Source organism: Eucalyptus grandis, chromosome 3 (assembly GCF_016545825.1).
Source record: "Eucalyptus grandis isolate ANBG69807.140 chromosome 3, ASM1654582v1, whole genome shotgun sequence".
Taxonomy (NCBI): Eukaryota; Viridiplantae; Streptophyta; class Magnoliopsida; order Myrtales; family Myrtaceae; genus Eucalyptus; species Eucalyptus grandis.
The window spans coordinates 25251375-25268664 of record NC_052614.1 but is presented as its reverse complement, the minus strand read 5'-3'; the positions used below and the strand labels follow the sequence as shown (position 1 = coordinate 25268664).

Here is a 17290-nt window from a genome sequence, read left to right as displayed (position 1 = left end):
TAGTCATAAACATTTAGACGGTTTATCAATTTAGTCATTTTGATCAATTTTGACTAGAACTCACTAAGGTCATTCTATGTGGCACTTGCACTAATATGAATAATTTTTTCATTTTTTCATTTCTTCTTCATCGGTCAAGAAGAGGAAAATTTCAAAATAAAATAAAATAAAAATTTACTCATGCCAATTTACCACGTATGATGGCTGGTTTCTACAATAGCAATTTTCGACCAATATTGCCTAGAATGACAATATTAACAATTCGTGAAAATATTTATAATTAAATTGGTATAATTGAAAAGGTTAGAATCGAACTGACAAGTATATAATAGATTTATGATTTTTTAGATAATTTTTCCAATCAACGACAATTGTGCATCTCAAGAGTCGACATTGTCAACGGCCGAATACTTCGGGGGCAAATCATGTGAATGGGAGCTCTGTGTAAAGTTGCTAGTCAAGTTCTCTACTGTCTTTCGTGTTGTATGAATTTCAAGATGAGAAGAGTTGAAGATGATGATGATGATGCTTATGGATAGATTAGGTGGGGTCTGAAATTTTCAATTGCTTAGTTACCACACACAAGCGGGTATTATCCAGTTAGAAAAAGTGTGTGACAAAGTTTCTTGCCTTGTACCCGACGTGATAATAATGGATGAGGCAAGAACCGTGACGTGGCACGTCATTGTCCAGCTCACCTGACTCGTTCTTCCACAGTGGACTTTTTGCAATCATCAATACCTAATCTGGATTCTGAGGCCTAAACCATAAGCAGCTATTTTCCTCAGATTTCAGCATGATCCACACGTTTTTTCTAATCTGATTTGACATTTTGGGATTTCTATAGTAAATTCGTTAAAAGGCCCATGTATTATTCAAGGCCCAGCAGTTGCGGCCTCAACTCAACCGGGGCACCTCTCTTGAATCTCTTTTTTTGGCCCATCGTTTCTGGAAGCAGACCAGCAATTCTTGTTACCATGGTTCATATCAATTTCTGATCCATGTTTGTCTAAATAAGCCGGCGTTAGCTTCTAATAAGCCACTTCGATAGTTTTGAGCGATGCTCGAGTCGTGTGGTGTCACCCGTGCTAAACACCTCGAAAGCATTAGTATTTATAAGAAAGAAAAGTTCAGACTCTTATCAAGGTTAACAGCTGACAGTCTTGAGAAACTGAGTATCTGCTCCACAAATCACTTCTTCTCCTTCAAAGAGAGAGAGAGAGAGAGAGAGAGGGAGAATATGAGACACTTTTGCAAAATTTGTCGGAACCTATAATTGATCATATGAAGAAATATTTAAAAAAAGCAGGCATGGCATTTTAACTTTCAGTCCCACAGGACTAGATACCAAATCTAATCCCCCTTCTCCGTCCAGCTATCTATCAGTCACAACAGCCCTTTCACCAGCAACTCATCCCAACAGTCCCGCCAGTCAAAATGCAAAATAAATTCCACTCTCAGAAAATCATCATCCCTCCACTTTCAATGCAAAAACAGATCCCAGGTGGATAGGGTAGGGCATCCCGCAATGACTCCAGGGCTCTCTACTTGTGATTGAACCAGGGACTCATCGCACCGTTGACGTGCCTGTTGCTGTGGTGCATCCCTATACCATTGGGCATGACGGAAGGGGGAAGCCCCACCGCCACTTGAGGGGGCGCGTTCGGATACAACCCCTGATTGTGCGGCGGTAGCATGTGGGGACTCACAATAGGACAACTAAGATGGCTGCCCTTACGTAGTTGCTGAATGGCGTGGATCTGCCTAAGCCCTTCTTCATGAATGCGCGAGATCGTCTCCAACTCTGTCATTGAAAGTGCATCCAGACCAGCACCGTACAGAGGAGCATGCCTAGACATTTCTTCCCGGAGTTGAGTATCGAGTGATTGGATATATTCCTGCAAAGAGGAGGTGAAATCTAAGCAACAAAGAGAAAGCAGGACAACCCAAATTAATACTAAAGCATATGCTTGAATGAGTTGTTGGCACAAACCTGGTAGGCTTCCAATCGTGCTTGCATACCATGAATACGTTCTTCATATTCAGCAATCCGCTCATCTTTTTTCCGCTTTTCTCCTTCAGTTTGTCCCACTGTTTGTCTCAATCTTCTAATCTCGTCCTCAAGGGACTGCCGAATCTGTTCTCCAGTCACATTTTCCATCTCGTACCGCTTCGGCTCTTCATCAGATCTTTTCCTCCCAGCTTCCGCACTCTTCAGCCTTTCAGCAAGGGGGTCCTTTTCCTCTGCCACTTTCTGTTCCATTCACATATTTTGGTTGAAAAGACATCAATTAGCATATTTCCTAAGGCAGGAAAAAGGAGATAAATCCAATTCATCCAACTCCACCCTGGTCATCCAAAGCAATTTCCCATGCAATCTTCTGAAAAACACTAGCCAATAGATAATATTTTCCCTTCTTGGAGAGATGTAGGCAACACATATAAACCAAAACCAAGACCTCTTGAGACTTAGTAAGAGAAGCCATCACTAAGCCAAATCCTTACTCCCTCACATGGGAAATGCAATGTTTAGAAATGCACAAGTTGACATGAAAAGAAAGCAAAAGAACTTGATTAAGGATAAATAAAGCGACAGAAGCAGTGAAAGACAACCTCCAATTCTTCACTATGACGAGTCTTCAGCTGCAAAATCTCCGACTCTGCATCATGAAGACGATCTTGAAGAGCCTTCTTCTCAGAAGAGAGCTTTGCAATTTCCTCCACTCTCTCAGAGCGAAGCCACTCAAGCTGGTCCTCTATGTCCCGGACTTGTTCTGATAATTCTTTCCTTTCTCGTGCAAAACAATCCATCTCAGCCTTCATCTCAGACTGCCAATTGCAGAAAGTGTCAAACAAAAACTTGCCACAAAGAATCAACACCACATTAAAGCAGTCACATACCTAAGTCAAGAATTAAAACAAAATAGCTACCTTAAGACGGTTGTTCATCACCTCAGATTCACCCAGTTTCTGTGACACCACAGCTTTTTCTCTAACCATATTGGAGATCTCAGCTTTCCTCTCTTCACGCAAGCGTGTGATTTCTTCTTCTCTTCCACAAACTTGGTGCCAAAGAGCTGCTCGATCCACATTTGCAAGTTCAGTGGCCTCCCTCCTCATACTCAAAACTGGTCTTATAAACTCTTGCTCCTCAGAGACCAGTAAAACCAAAATGTCTAAATCCAATTCCACATCACGGCTGTTATCCGAAGTGCTGATAGCACGATCAACCAGTCTCTTAAGCATCCTTTGTCGGCAAGATTCATCAGGATACCCCTTGAAAAGTATAGCATACAGAACCTTCAGAAAATCCTTGACGCAAGGGTCTCTAGACAGGGTCAATGTCTCAGCAAGTCCAAAAACTGAAGTGAAGTCATCTTGTTGATTTCTCAACTGGTGATTAGCCTCTCCTTCGCCATCTGTAATCTGCATATTTTCACCAGTAAATCTGCTTAGATTCAATCAACAAGCCACTCTACTGTCCAGGACGATTGCTACTGTTTGAGCCACAAAGGCTCCTTTAGCCACAGCCCTCTCAAATGTTTGGGAAGCTTCAGCGGCAAGGTGGGGAATCGATAGCATTTTGATCAGGACATATATATCTGAAAAATGCCGGGCGCTGAAAAGGGCTTGCTCATCCACTGCATGCAACCTTTGAGTGTCCTGTCCATTATCGCTACATACGAGGAGACGATAAGGCATCGTCGCGTCAATTTCACCAAAATCTTTATCACAATCAATGTCTCTAAGCATTGCTGCAGCTAGATCTCTTTGACTTTTTATGGTTTTACTCAATAAGTCTAGGACACAAGGGGACACCTCTGCTCCCAGACATTTCAACCTATCACGAACAGACCTTACCTGTAATGAGAAAGGGAAGGATATTAATTGTTCAGGAAAGAAAAATTGGGGTTATATGTTTCACAAGAAAGGTATGCAGTTTAAGATTGATAATTGCTTTGTGCTTACTGCTTGAGGGAGTTGTTGACATTCGGATGCAGCTTTGAAGACGAAATCTATGTTAGCTGCGAGAGGCTCGTCATTTGAATCTTGCAGAAACTCCAAAGTCTGACCCAGAAGATGTTCCCAAACTCCAATGCCACACTCCAGCTGGCCTAGAGCGCCAAAAAGCTGAGAGAAATGCACAAGGTCAGGATAAAAATGAAAAGGCATGTTCAAATCTGCAAAACTTAAAAATTCGATTGACACATAACCATCCAGAGTACTTTTATCACCATCAAAAGAATTGCTATTCAAGCCAACACTTTGAAGGGAGAATGGAAAGACAGCAGGGAATATCACGAAACATCTTACAGGAACTCCTTCAGCAGGCTCCTCATCATCTAGTTTCTGAAGCCTTCCAAGAAGAAACTGAGCGGCAATTGGATGCTCCGAATGCTCCACCAATTTGGGTACCAACGCTACCAGGTCACGCTGAAGATGCTGGGGAGCTTTATCCAATACAAGGGCAATCCTTTCTGCTGATCGAGGCCGCCGCCTCGGCTCAGGACAGCCTTGTGGAACTGCTCCATCTAAAGCTCTGAGTGAGTTGACAATCAATCCTAGAAGTTCCTCAGACTGCTCTGGCCACTTGGACTGCATTCGAAGTTTCAAGCTGTCAACATGCAAAGTAATGATGCTGCAAAGTCAAAGTCTCAGAGAGAGTAAAACAGTACCTTGGATCTAAGACAAAAAATTTCTTGACCTCTTGTAGATGATTCGGGTGGATCAATAGGCTTCACTGTAGGTGCATTTTCACGGATGTTAGAATCGTTGATATCTGAGCTTCTTACAGCAGAAAAATTACTACTTTCATCTAAACCAGAGTCTAGTCTCTCATCCAACTGAACCTGTGTGCACTCCGCTGCACGATTTTCTCTGTCTGATTCCAGTGGGCTGGCAGCCCCACTGCCATCTGGAGAGATCTTCAGGCTAGGATCAGACGACTCACCCTCACAACTTCCCTCAGAGGGCTGGCAGCATTCTACCATGATATCTAATAACAAATCTATAATTGCCTACTGCAAAACTTTAACACTCATCAACAAGTTCATCAAACTAGGAGAAGATCCATCTGTCTTCCCTATCTTCTTTCCATCACAGCAACCCGAAAACTTAGCTAGAAGAAGCAAGCGCTTTACTTTAGCTGGGTCATCTAGGTAGACGCGAAGTCCAGTCAGAAAACCCGCTTTTGCACCAGCATCCATCAAAAGTTTCTTTTCTTAAATGACCAGGGACATGATAGGCGAAGCAGAGGGGGGTCGTTTTCACTTGAAGTAATAGTTCCAAGCTTGGTTAAGATGTACTGATACAAGAATCGATTTACAAGTAATCTACCGGAAGGACGTAACGGAACCGTAGATTTCCAGTTATCGGGCAGACTAAAGTGCGTGTGTAAACCGGTAAACTGGTTCTATAAACTTGGTTTACTATCTCTAAGGTGCCGGCATTAGCCATTGTAAAAGTATTTTTGAGTGTTATAAAAGGTGTGTTTCCATAAGCGAGAGTAATGAATTGACATGTCGTGTTATACCCTAGACTAAGCTATCCTCCATCATTCTATGATGAATACAGCATCGCTAGTAGAACGAAAACCAGTGACCAGATGTTTATCAACAATCGAGGTGATGGTCTAGTGCATGTCCCGTAAAAATGCGTGCCGCAGTGCAAGAATAAGGTGAAAGTGTACGTGGAATCAACAGGTTAATTGCAGAATCAAAGTTGAAGTCGGCGATGCTTAAAGCAATTCACAGAGAGAGAGAGAGAGAGAGAGAGAGAGAGAGAGATCAACATGAATTTCGTGGAACTTACTAGAGAAAGGCACGGCGATTGCGGTACACGGCCGTGGAGGCGCCATGGCCGCTGCAGTTGGAAGGACGAGCGCGGAGCTTCGTGGCTTTCCGGATCGCCGCACGTGCTTGCGCCAATCCCAGCTCCAGTTTTCGCGCTTCCCTCGCTTTTCTCTAAGGATCGGATAGAAGGATAGCCGTTAAAAATTGAGAAGCGCTTGAATTAAATCTGGATATACAGCATCTATCAAACTGAACATGAAAGTGCGAAAATGAACGTAGTCGTACGGAGATTTTGGTTCGGCGATTGAACAGGACGGAACAGAGAAACATCCGACAAAGGAGCGCGACGCGACGAGCAATCGAACGACAGAGTATGCGATCAACGTGCAGAAAGGAAATACGGAGATGATCGCTAGGATTGACGAACCGAGAAGCGTATATTGAAGGATCGAGAAAGAGAGAACTCTAGCAACCTCACGACAGAATTCTGCACAAAAAAAGAAGAAGAGAAAAACCAGAGATCATGTGCATTGCAAAACTCAGCTACTGGAACTCACGATCGCCGTCGCGTTTCTGCGTGGACTCGGCCGGACCTCAGTGGCCGACGCGAAGCTCGCGGCGCGAACCAGCTCCGCCTCCTTCCGCGCCGCCAGCTGATGAACCGTCCGGAGCGACGCTTGCGAGCCCGCCGAAACTGAACGACCGCGGCAGGACCAGTGCACCGGACGCCAAGCACGCCGCGCAAAGCGCCGCCTTCACGGCGGTGATCCTGCGGCGAGTCTAGATGACTCAAACGACAAACCAGACTTTACTAGATGAAATAGATTATTATAAAGATGAGTTAATATGTCCATTCTTTTATCCATCTACTTTTTTTTAAAGAGAAATAAAATTATAACGTCAACGTAGTCATTTTTATTTGATGACGTGGATTATTATATCTTGATTTTAGGTAAATATTTTACATGGAATATCATTTCAGAGAATATGAATGATTTGATTTAACTTCATAGCTTGTGAATTCGCAATATAATTTTTCCCCTAAAATCTCTTGAGAAAAGTGAACCAAACGAGATATAATTACATGCTTGCAGGTGATGTCTTAGCTCTATTGCAAACGCAATTCACGTTGCTCCGACAAGAAGGAACTGCGGGTTAATTGTTAAGCTATTGTTTGAAAATCAATTTAATCTTAAATCATTCAATTGTGTCAATCTAGTCCTAAACATCTTGGTGATTTGTCACTTTAGTCATTCCGATCAATTTTGACTAAAAATTACTAAGGTCATTTTATGTAGCATTAGTATTTAGCATTAGTATTGATATGAATATTTTTTAATTTTTTCTCATCGTTAAAGAAAAGGAAAATTACAAAAAAATTCAAAAAAATGGTAAATATCCACATATCAACAATTTTCGACTAATATTGGCTAGGGGGACTATATTGACAAATCATGAAAATATCTAGGATTAAATTGATATAATTAAAATATTTAAGACTTAATTGGTTGTTATATAATAGATTTATGATTTTTTTTTTCACAATTTTCCCGATCAACGACAATTGTGCATCTCAAGAGTCGGCCTTGTCAACACCCAAATACTTTGGGGGCAAATCATGTGAATGGGAGCTCCATGTGAAGTTGCTAGTCAACCATGTGGGTTGTCCTTGTCTTCCATGTTGTATGAATTTAAAGATTTGAAGATTTGAAGATGATGATGAATTGATGATGATGATGATGATGCTTATGGATAGATCAGGTGGGTATGAAATTTTCAATTGCTTAGTTACCACACAGCGGATATTATCCAATTGGAAAAAGCGTGTGACCAAGTTTCTTGCCTTCTACACAATCTAGCAGGATGATAATGGATGAGGCAAGAACCGTGACGTGGCACGTCATTGTCCAGCTCAGCTAACTCGTTCTTCCACGGTGGACTTTTTGCAATCATCAATACCTAATCTGGATTCTGAGGCCTAAACCTTAAGCAGTTGTCTTCCTCAGATTCCAGCATGATCCACACGTTTTTTCTAATCTGATTTGACATTTTGGGAATTCTATCGTAGATTCGTTAAAAGGCCCGTGTTTTATTCAAGGCCCAGCAGTTGCAGCCTCAACTCAACCGGGGCACCTCTCTTTAATCTCTTTCCTTTGCCCATCGTTTCTGGAAGAAGACCAGCAATTCTTGTTACCATGGTTCTTATCAATTTCTGATATTTCCATGTTGTCTCAATAAGCTGGCGTTAGTTTCTAATAAGCCACGGCGCGTTCAAGAGTTTCAAGTGATGTTCGAGTCGTGTGGTGTCGCCCGTGCTAAGCGCCTCGAAAGCATTAGTATTTACAAGAAAGAAAAGTTCAGACTCTTATCAAAGTAACAGCTGACGGTCTAAACTGGGTATCTGCTCCACAAATCACTTCTTCACATAGAGAGAGAGAGAGAGAGAGAGAGAGAGAGAGAGAGAGTAAATGTGAGAGACTTTTGCAAAATTTGTTGGAACCTATAATTGATCATATGAAGAACTATTAAAAAAAAGCAGGCATGGCAGTTTAACTGTTACTCCCATTGGACTAGACACCAATCTAATCCCCCTCCGTCCAGCTATCTATCAATTACAACAGCCCTTTCACCAGCAACTCATCCCAACAGTCCCGCCAGTCAAAATGCCAAATAAATTCCACTCTCAGAAAATCATCATCCCTCCACTTTCAATGCAAAACAGATTTAGGTGGATAGGGTAGGGCATCACACGATGACTCCAGGGCTCTACTTGTGATTGAACCAGGGACCCATCGCACCGTTGACGTGCCTGTTGCTGTGGTGCATCCCTATGCCATTGGGCATGACGGAAGGGGGAAGCCCCGCCGCCACTGGAGGGGGCGCAGTCGGATACAAACCCTGATCGTGCGGCGGTAGCGTGTGGGGACTCACAATAGGACTGCTAAGAGGGCTGCCCTTACGTTGTTGCTGAATGGCGTGGATCTGCCTAAGCCCTACTTCATGAATGCACGAGATCGTCTCCAACTCTTTCATTGAAAGTGCATCCAAATCAGCACCGTACAGAGGAGCATGCCTAGACATTTCTTCCCCGAGTTGAGTAACGAGTGATTGGATGCATTCCTGCAAAGAGGAGGTGAAATCTAAGCAACAAAGAGAAAGCAGGACAACCCAAATTAATACTAAAGCATACGCTTGAATGAGTTGTTGGCACAAACATGGTAGGCCTCCACTTGCGCTTGCATAAAATGATTACGTCTTTCATTCCGCTTTTCTCCTTCAGTTTGTCTCACTACTGTTCGTCTCAATCTTCTAATCTCGTCCTCAAGGGACTGCCGAATCTCTTCTCCGGTCACATTTTCCGTCTCGTACTGCTTCAGCTCTTCATCAGATACTTTCCTCCCAGCTTCCACACTCTTCAGCTTTTCAGCAAGGGCGTTCTTTTCCTTTACCACTTTCTGTTCCATTCATATATTTTGGTTGAAAAGACATCAATTAGCATAATTCCTAAGGCAGGAAAAAAGGAGATAAATCCAATTCATCCAACTCCACCCTGGTCATCCAAAGCAATTTCCCATGCAATCTTCTGAAAAAACACTAGCCAATAGATAATTTTTTTCCCCTTCTTGGAGAGATGTAGGCAACATATATAAACCAAAACCAAGACCTCTTGAGACTTAGTAAGAGAAGCCATCACTAAGCCAAATCCTTACTCCCTCACATGAGAAATGCAATGTTTAGAAATGCACATGTTCACATGAAAAGAAAGCAAAAGAACTTGATTAAGAATAGATAAAGTGACAGAAGCAGTGACAGATACCTTCAATTCATTGTTGACGTGCCCATTGCGGTGGTGCATCCCTACGCCATTGGGCATGACGGAAGGGGGAGCCCGCTTCATAACATGGGTAGGACTGCTAAGAGGGCTGCCCTTATGTTGTTGCTGAATAACATGGATCTGCCTAAGCGCTTCTTTATGAATGTGCGAGATCGTCTCCAACTCTGTCATCGAAAGTGCATCCAGACCAGCACCGTACAGAGGAGCATGCCTAGACATTTCTTCCCCGAGTTGAGTAATGAGTGATTGGATACATTCCTGCAAAGAGGAGGTGAAATCTAAGCAAACAAAGAGAAAGCAGGACAGCCCAAATTAATACTAAAGCATAGAGTTGTTGGCACAAACCCGGTAGGTCTCCAACTGTGCTCGCATATCATGAATACGTTCTTCATATTCAGCCATCCGGTCCTCCTTTTTCCGCTTTTCTCCTTCAGTTTGTCCCACTGTTTGTCTCAATCTTCTAATCTCGTCCTCAAGGGACTGCCGAATCTCTTCTCCGGTCACATTTTCCGTCGCATACCGCTTCAGCTCTTCATCAGATATTTTCCTCCCAGCTTCCGCAATCTTCAGCCTTTCAGCAAGGGCGTCCTTTTCCTTTACCACTTTCTGTTCCATTCACATATTTTGGTTGAAAAGACATCAATTAGCATATTCCCTAAGGCAGGAAAAAAGGAGATAAATCCAATTCATCGAATTTCCCATGCAATCTTCTGGAAAAACACTTGCCAATTGATAATTCTTTTCCCCCTCTTGAAGAGATGTAGGCAACGCATATAAACCAAAACCAAGACCTCTTGAGACTCAGTAAGAGAAGCCATCACTAAGCCAAATCCTTACTCCCTCACATGGGAAATGCAACGTTTAGAAATGCACATGTTCACATGAAAAGAAAGCAAAAAGAACTTGATTAAGGATAAATAAAGTAACAGAAGCAGTGACAGATAACCTCCAATTCTTCACTATGACAAGTCTTCAGCTGCAAAATCTGCCTCTCTGCATCACAGAGACGATCTTGAAGGGCCTTCTTCTCAGAGCGAAGCCACTCAGGCTGATTCTCTACGTCCCGGACTGGTTCAGATGATTCTCTCTTTTCTCGTGCAAAACGATCCATCTCAGCCTTCATCTCAGACCGCCAATTAGAGAGTGTCAAACAAAAACTTGCCATTGAAGAATCGACACACCACGTTAAGGCAATCGCGTACCTTGGTCAAGAAGTAAAAGCAAAATAGTTACCTCAAGACGGTGTTGCTCGTCGCCTCAGATTCTCACTCAGTTTCTGTGATTACCGCAGCTTTTTCTCTAACCCTTCTGGAGATCTCGGCTTTCCTCTCTTCGCGCGAGTGCATGATTTCTTCTTCCCTTGGACAAAACTTGGTGCCCAAGTTTTGTCCGCCGCGTTGCGTGGGACGCGCGTTCGGACACACTCGGACGGGTGGAGGAAGGAAGCGAGGGAAAAAAAGAGGGAAAATGTCACGGTTGCTGTACTTTTGCTTATAGTGCAACCTCATTTCTAAACTTTCGATTTATTCAATTTGGTCAATAAATTATTAATAAATATCCAATTTAGTCCATGAATTTTCGATTTACTCAATTTAGTCCATGGACTATCAATAAATATCCGATTTAGTCATTGATTACTTTTTTTTTTCTTTTTCTCTCTTCCCTCCACTGACCATGGCGGAGGGAAGCCGGCATCTAGAAAGGGTTGCCCTTGTTGGCATCGGGTGAGAGGCTCCTTTGCAGATCTAGCTAGTGTTAGTTTCTAGTAAGCCGGTGTTAGTTTCTAGTAAGTCGCGGCACGTTTGAGAGTTTCGAATGATGTTCGAGTCGTGTGGTGTCACCCGTGCTGAACACCTCGAGAGCATTAGTATTTACAAGAAAGAAAAGTTCAGACTCTTATCAAGATAACAACTGATGGTCTTGAGAAACTGGGTATCTGCTCCACAAATCACTTTTTCAGAGGGAGAGAGAGAGAGAGAGAGAATGTGAGAGACACTTTTGCAAAATTTGTTGGAACCTATAATTGATCATATGAAAAAATATTAAAAAAAGCAGGCATGGCATTTTAACTGTTAGTCCCACTAGGGACTAGATACCAATCAACCCCCCCTTCCTCCGTCCAGCTATCTATCAATTACAACAGCCCTTCACTCCTCCCAACAGTCCCGCCAGTCAAAATGCCAAATAATTTCCACTCCAGAAAATCATCGTCCCTCCACTTTCAATGCAAAACAGATCCCAGGTGGATAGGGCAGGGCATCCCACTGACTCCAGGGCTCTACTTGTGATTGTACCAGGGACCCATCGCACCGTTGACGTGCCCATTGCTGAGGTGCATCCCTACGCCATTGGGCATGATGGAAGGGGAAGCCCACCGCCACTTGAGGGGGCGCGTTCGGATACAACCCGTGATTGTGCGGCGGTAGCGTGTGGGGACTCATGATAGGACTGCTAAGAGGGCTGCCCTTACGCTGTTGCTGAATGGTATGGATCTGCCTAAGCCCTTCTTCATGAATGCGCGAGATCGTCTCCAACTCTGTCATTGAAAGTGCATCCAGACCAGCACCGTACAGAGGAGCATGCCTAGACATTTCTTCCCGGAGTTGAGTATCGAGTGATTGGATATATTCCTGCAAAGAGGAGGTGAAATCTAAGCAACAAAGAGAAAGCAGGACAACCCACATTGATACTAAAGCATATACTTGAATGAGAGAAGTTGGCACAAACCTGGTAGGCCTCTAATCGTGCTTGCATACCATGAATACGTTCTTCATATTCAGCAATCCGCTCATCTTTTTTCCGCTTTTCTCCTTCAGTTTGTCCCACTGTTTGTCTCAATCTTCTAATCTCGTCCTCAAGGGACTGCCGAATCTCTTCTCTGGTCACATTTTCCGTCGCATACCGCTTCAGCTCTTCATCAAATCTTTTCCTCCCAGCTTCCGCACTCTTCAGCCTTTCAGCAAGGGCGTTCTTTTCCTTTACCACTTTCTGTTCCATTCACATATTTTGGATGAAAAGACATCAATTAGCATATTTCCTAAGGCAGGAAAAAAGGAGATAAATCCAATTCATCCAACTCCACCCTGATCATCCAAAGCAATTTCCCATGCAATCTTCTGGAAAAACACTAGCCAATAGATAATTTTTTTCCCCTTCTTGAAGAGATGTAGGCAACACATATAAACCAAAACTAAGACCTCTTGAGACTTAGTAAGAGAAGCCATCACTAAGCCAAATCCTTACTCCCTCACATGGGAAATGCAACGTTTAGAAAAGCGCATGTTGACATGAAAAGAAAGCAAAAGAAATTGATTAAGAATAAATAAAGTAACAGAAGCAGTGACAGATACCTTCAATTCTTCACGTTTGCGCTTCAGCTGCAAAATCTGCGACTCTGCATCATGAAGACGATCTTGAAGAGCCTTCTTCTCAGAAGAGAGCTTTGCAATTTCCTCCACTCTCTCAGAGCGAAGCCACTCAAGCTGGTTCTCTACGTCCCGGACTTGTTCTGATAGTTCTTTCCTTTCCCGTGCAAAACGATCCATCTCAGCTTTCATCTCAGACTGCCAATTACAGAAAGTGTCAAACAAAAACTTGCCACAAAGAATCAGACACCACATTAAAGCAATCACATACCTAAGTCAAGAATTAAAACAAAATAGCTACCTTAAGACGGTTGTTCGTTGCCTCAGATTCACTCAGTTTCTGTGATACCGCAGCTTTTTCTCTAACCATATTGGAGATCTCAGCTTTCCTCTCTTCACGCAAGTGTGTGATTTCTTCTTCTCTTCCACAAACTTGGTGCCAAAGTGCTGCTTGATCCACATTTGCAAGTTCAGCAGCCTCCCTCATCATACTCAAAACTGGTTTTATAAACTCTTGCTCCTCAGAGACCAGTAAAACCAAAATGTCTAAATCCAATTCCACATCACGGCTACTATCCGAAGTGCTGGTAGCACGATCAACCAGTCTCTTAAGCATCCTTTGTCGGCAAGATTCATCAGGATACCCCTTGAAAAGTATAGCATACAGAACCTTCAGAAAATCCTTGACGCAAGGGTCTCTAGACAGTGTCAATGTCTCAGCAAGTCCAAAAACTGAAGTGAAGTCATCTTGTTGATTTCTCAACTGGTCATTAGCCTCTCCTTCACCATCTGTAATCTGCATATTTTCACCAGTAAATCTGCTTAGATTCAATCTACGAGCCACTCTACTGTCCAAGACGATTGCTACTGTTTGAGCCACAAAGGCTCCTTTAGCCACAGCCCTCTCAAATGTTTGGGAAGCTTCAACAGCAAGGCGGGGAATCGATAGCATTTCGATCAAGACATATATATCTGAAAAATGCCGGGCACTGAAAAGGGCTTGCTCATCCACTGCATGCGACCTTTGAGTGTCCTGTCGATTATCGCTACATACAAGGAGACGATAAGGCAGTGTCGCGTCAATTTCACCAAAATCTTTATCACAATCGATGTCTCTAAGCATTGCTGCAGCTAGATCTTTTGACTTTTATGGTTTTACTCAACAAGTCTAGGACACAAGGGGACACCTCTGCTCCCAGACATTTCAACCTATCACGAACAAACCTTACCTGTAATGAGAAAGGGAAGGATATTTATTGTTCAGGAAAGAACAAATCGGGGTTATATGTTTCACAAGAAAGGTATGCAGTTTAAGTTTGATAATAGCTTTGTGCTTACTGCTTGAGGAGTTTTGACATTCGGATGCAGCTTTGAAGACGAAACCTATGTTAGCTGCGAGAGGCTCGTCATTTGAATCTTGCAGAAACTCCAAAGTCTGATCCAGAAGATGTTCCCAAACTCCAATGCCACACTCCAGCTGGCCTAGAGCGCCAAAAAGCTGAGAGAAATGCACAAGGTCAGGATAAAAATGAAAAGGCATGTTCAAATCTGCAAAACTTAAAAATTCGGTTGACACATAACCATCCTGAGTACTTTTATCACCATCAAAAGAATTTCTATTCAAGCCAACACTTTGAAGGAGAATGGAAAGACAGCAGGGAATATCACAAAACATCTTACAGGAACTCTTTCAGCAGGCTCCTCATCATCTAGTTTCTGAAGCCTTCTAAGAAGAAAATGAGCAGCAATTGGATGCTCCGAATGCTCCACCAATTTGGGGACCAACGCTACCAGGTCATGCTGAAGATGCTGGGGAGCTTTATCAATACAAGGGCAATCTTTTTTTTTTGCTGAGTGAGGCCGCCGCCTCGGCTCAGGACAGCCTTGTGGAACTGCTCCATCTAAAGCTCTGAGTGAGTTGACAATCAATCCTAGAAGTTCCTCAGACTGCTCTGGCCACTTGGACTGCATTCAAAGTACCCAAGCTGTCAACATGCAAAGTAATGATGCTGCAAAGACAAAATCTCAGAGAGAGTAAAACAGTACCTTGGATCTAAGACAAAAATTTTCTTGACCTCTCGTAGATGGTTCAGGTGGATCGATAGGCTTCACTGTAGGTGCATTTTCACAGACGTTAGAATCATTGATATCTGAGCTTCGTACAGCAGAAGAATTACTACTTTCATCTAAACCAGAGTCTAGTCTCTCATCCAACTGAAACTGCGTGCACTCCGCTGCACCGCTTTCTCTGTCTGATTCCAGTGGGCTGGCAGCCCCACTGCCATCTGGAGAGCTCTTCAGGCTTGGATCAGACGACTCACCCTCAAAACTTCCCTCAGAGGGCTGGCAGCATTCTACCATGATATCTAATAACAAATCTATAATTGCCTGCTGCAAAACTTTAACACTCATCAACAAATTCATCAAACTAGGAGAAGATCCATCTGTCTTCCCTATCTTCTTTCCATCACAGCAACCCGAAAACTTAGCTGGAAGAAGCAAGCGCTTTACTTTAGCTGGGTCATCTAGGTAAACGCGAAGTCAGTCAGAAAACCTGCTATTGCGCCAGCATCCATCAAAAGTTTCTCTCTTAGAGTGACTTCTGGGTAAGAGGAATTGTCTCCATATGTGAGATGAAACCCTGCTCTTGAAAGAAGGTTCCTAAAGATATCTTCCTCATCTCCACTGAGTCCTTCGCTATCTTCAGAATCAATAAGTTCATCAGGATCAGTTGTCAGAGCATCCTGATCATCCTCATAAGCCAAAACCTGAATTAAGGGACCGGACAAGAAATAGGGCACCGTTAGACACAACCTCGAATGAAAGTCAAACAGAATGACTATATTCTATTCTATTGTACAACAAAACAAGAATTAAGAGTGTATCTTCTTCAATATAGCTAGACTTGGTTCTGCTCGGCAGATTTATAAGGATAGAAATCAACTTGAAGAAAAGCCAAAAACAACAAACGAGAAGCAGGGTTCACAGGAACTTACCTCTAGATCTGAAAACTCAAACCAGGGACAGCAGTCCAGAATCTCACAGACGAAAACAACCGTGTCTCGCACAAGAAATCCCGCATCTGCCTCCAACATATCTTGTACCTTCATAAATTGCAAGACTGGAGTTGTTCCACGTCTTCGTACATATTGAGGATTCCTTCCATACTGTCTTGGCTGGATTTTTTTGGTTAACAATGGCCATCCGGTACTTGACCCAGAAATTTTTATCCGGATCACAACCCACCGACTGATCACTCTCCAAATATATGCATATGGTGTCAAAGGACTCATAAACCCTGCATTGCATCAAAACCAACGTCAAGAAAAGGTGGGGGAAATATTGTGCTTTCAAAACATTATAGATGAGAAAACGGAAGCAATTTTCCACCGACCTATCCGAAGCTCGCATCCCCCAGCCTGGAAGAACTTGCTGAAGATTTTCCGAGTCTCCATTATGTCTTTAAAGTACATGAAGTTCTCCACCTTCCAAGTGAATGAACTTCTTTTTCCAGCATTCTCTGCCGAAGACCCATTACCTGTCAAATCATTCTCCAGAGCAGCAAAGTCCTGCATTATTGATGTCTCCTTCAAAATAAGAACCTCTGCTGAGAATACAACAGCGTCATTAACAATGAATCCCGAATCCTGATCAAAGAGACTCGTTAGGGTAACAAATTCACGCCATCCCCAGTCCTTTTGCAGCTTTAGAATAGCGATTTTGAGATTCCTTAGTCACAGATTTCTCCTCCATCTTCGTGTTCACAACTGACAATCGATGACTCACAAAACAACTCCAATCATTGGAAGTATTTCTTGAATCCGTAACTTCAAGAAACACTGACAGGTGGCATGGTGGCTGTGACTGACCTGGTACCATCAACCACAGAGAAATCTAGGCTTTCAGCAATTTGGACTTAAAAAGAAAAACACTAAAAGACACAGTAACTGTCTTAAAATATTGGGCCACAAAATGACCAAATGATGACTAGAATACAGATTATGCTGATTTTTCAGAAAGAACCTAAATTGCTCTCATTTATTTCCTTGCCTCGATATCCTTGCAGCAAAATTTGCAACCTTACATAGGAATAGAGAAAACCACCTCGGATATACATAGACAGACACTGATATTTGGAAGGTAAAATCCATATTCTAAATATTTCTAATTCGTGCGCATTTTAGGAAAATTTCATACAAAATGACAACAAGAGGGCCTATTATCCTAATATGTCAGGTCCACAAATGCTATCATACCAAAACCGAAGGAAATATCACGTAATTGACCTTATCATGAAC

General features: G+C 42.8%; 2 pseudogenes; both read right to left on the bottom strand.

Annotated features, from left to right (window-relative positions):
- Positions 1–1241: 1241 nt before the first annotated feature.
- LOC120286447 lies at positions 1242–5857 on the bottom strand (annotated as a pseudogene).
- A 5765-nt stretch (positions 5858–11622) lies between these two features.
- Positions 11623–16871, bottom strand: LOC104431219 (annotated as a pseudogene).
- Positions 16872–17290: the final 419 nt, after the last annotated feature.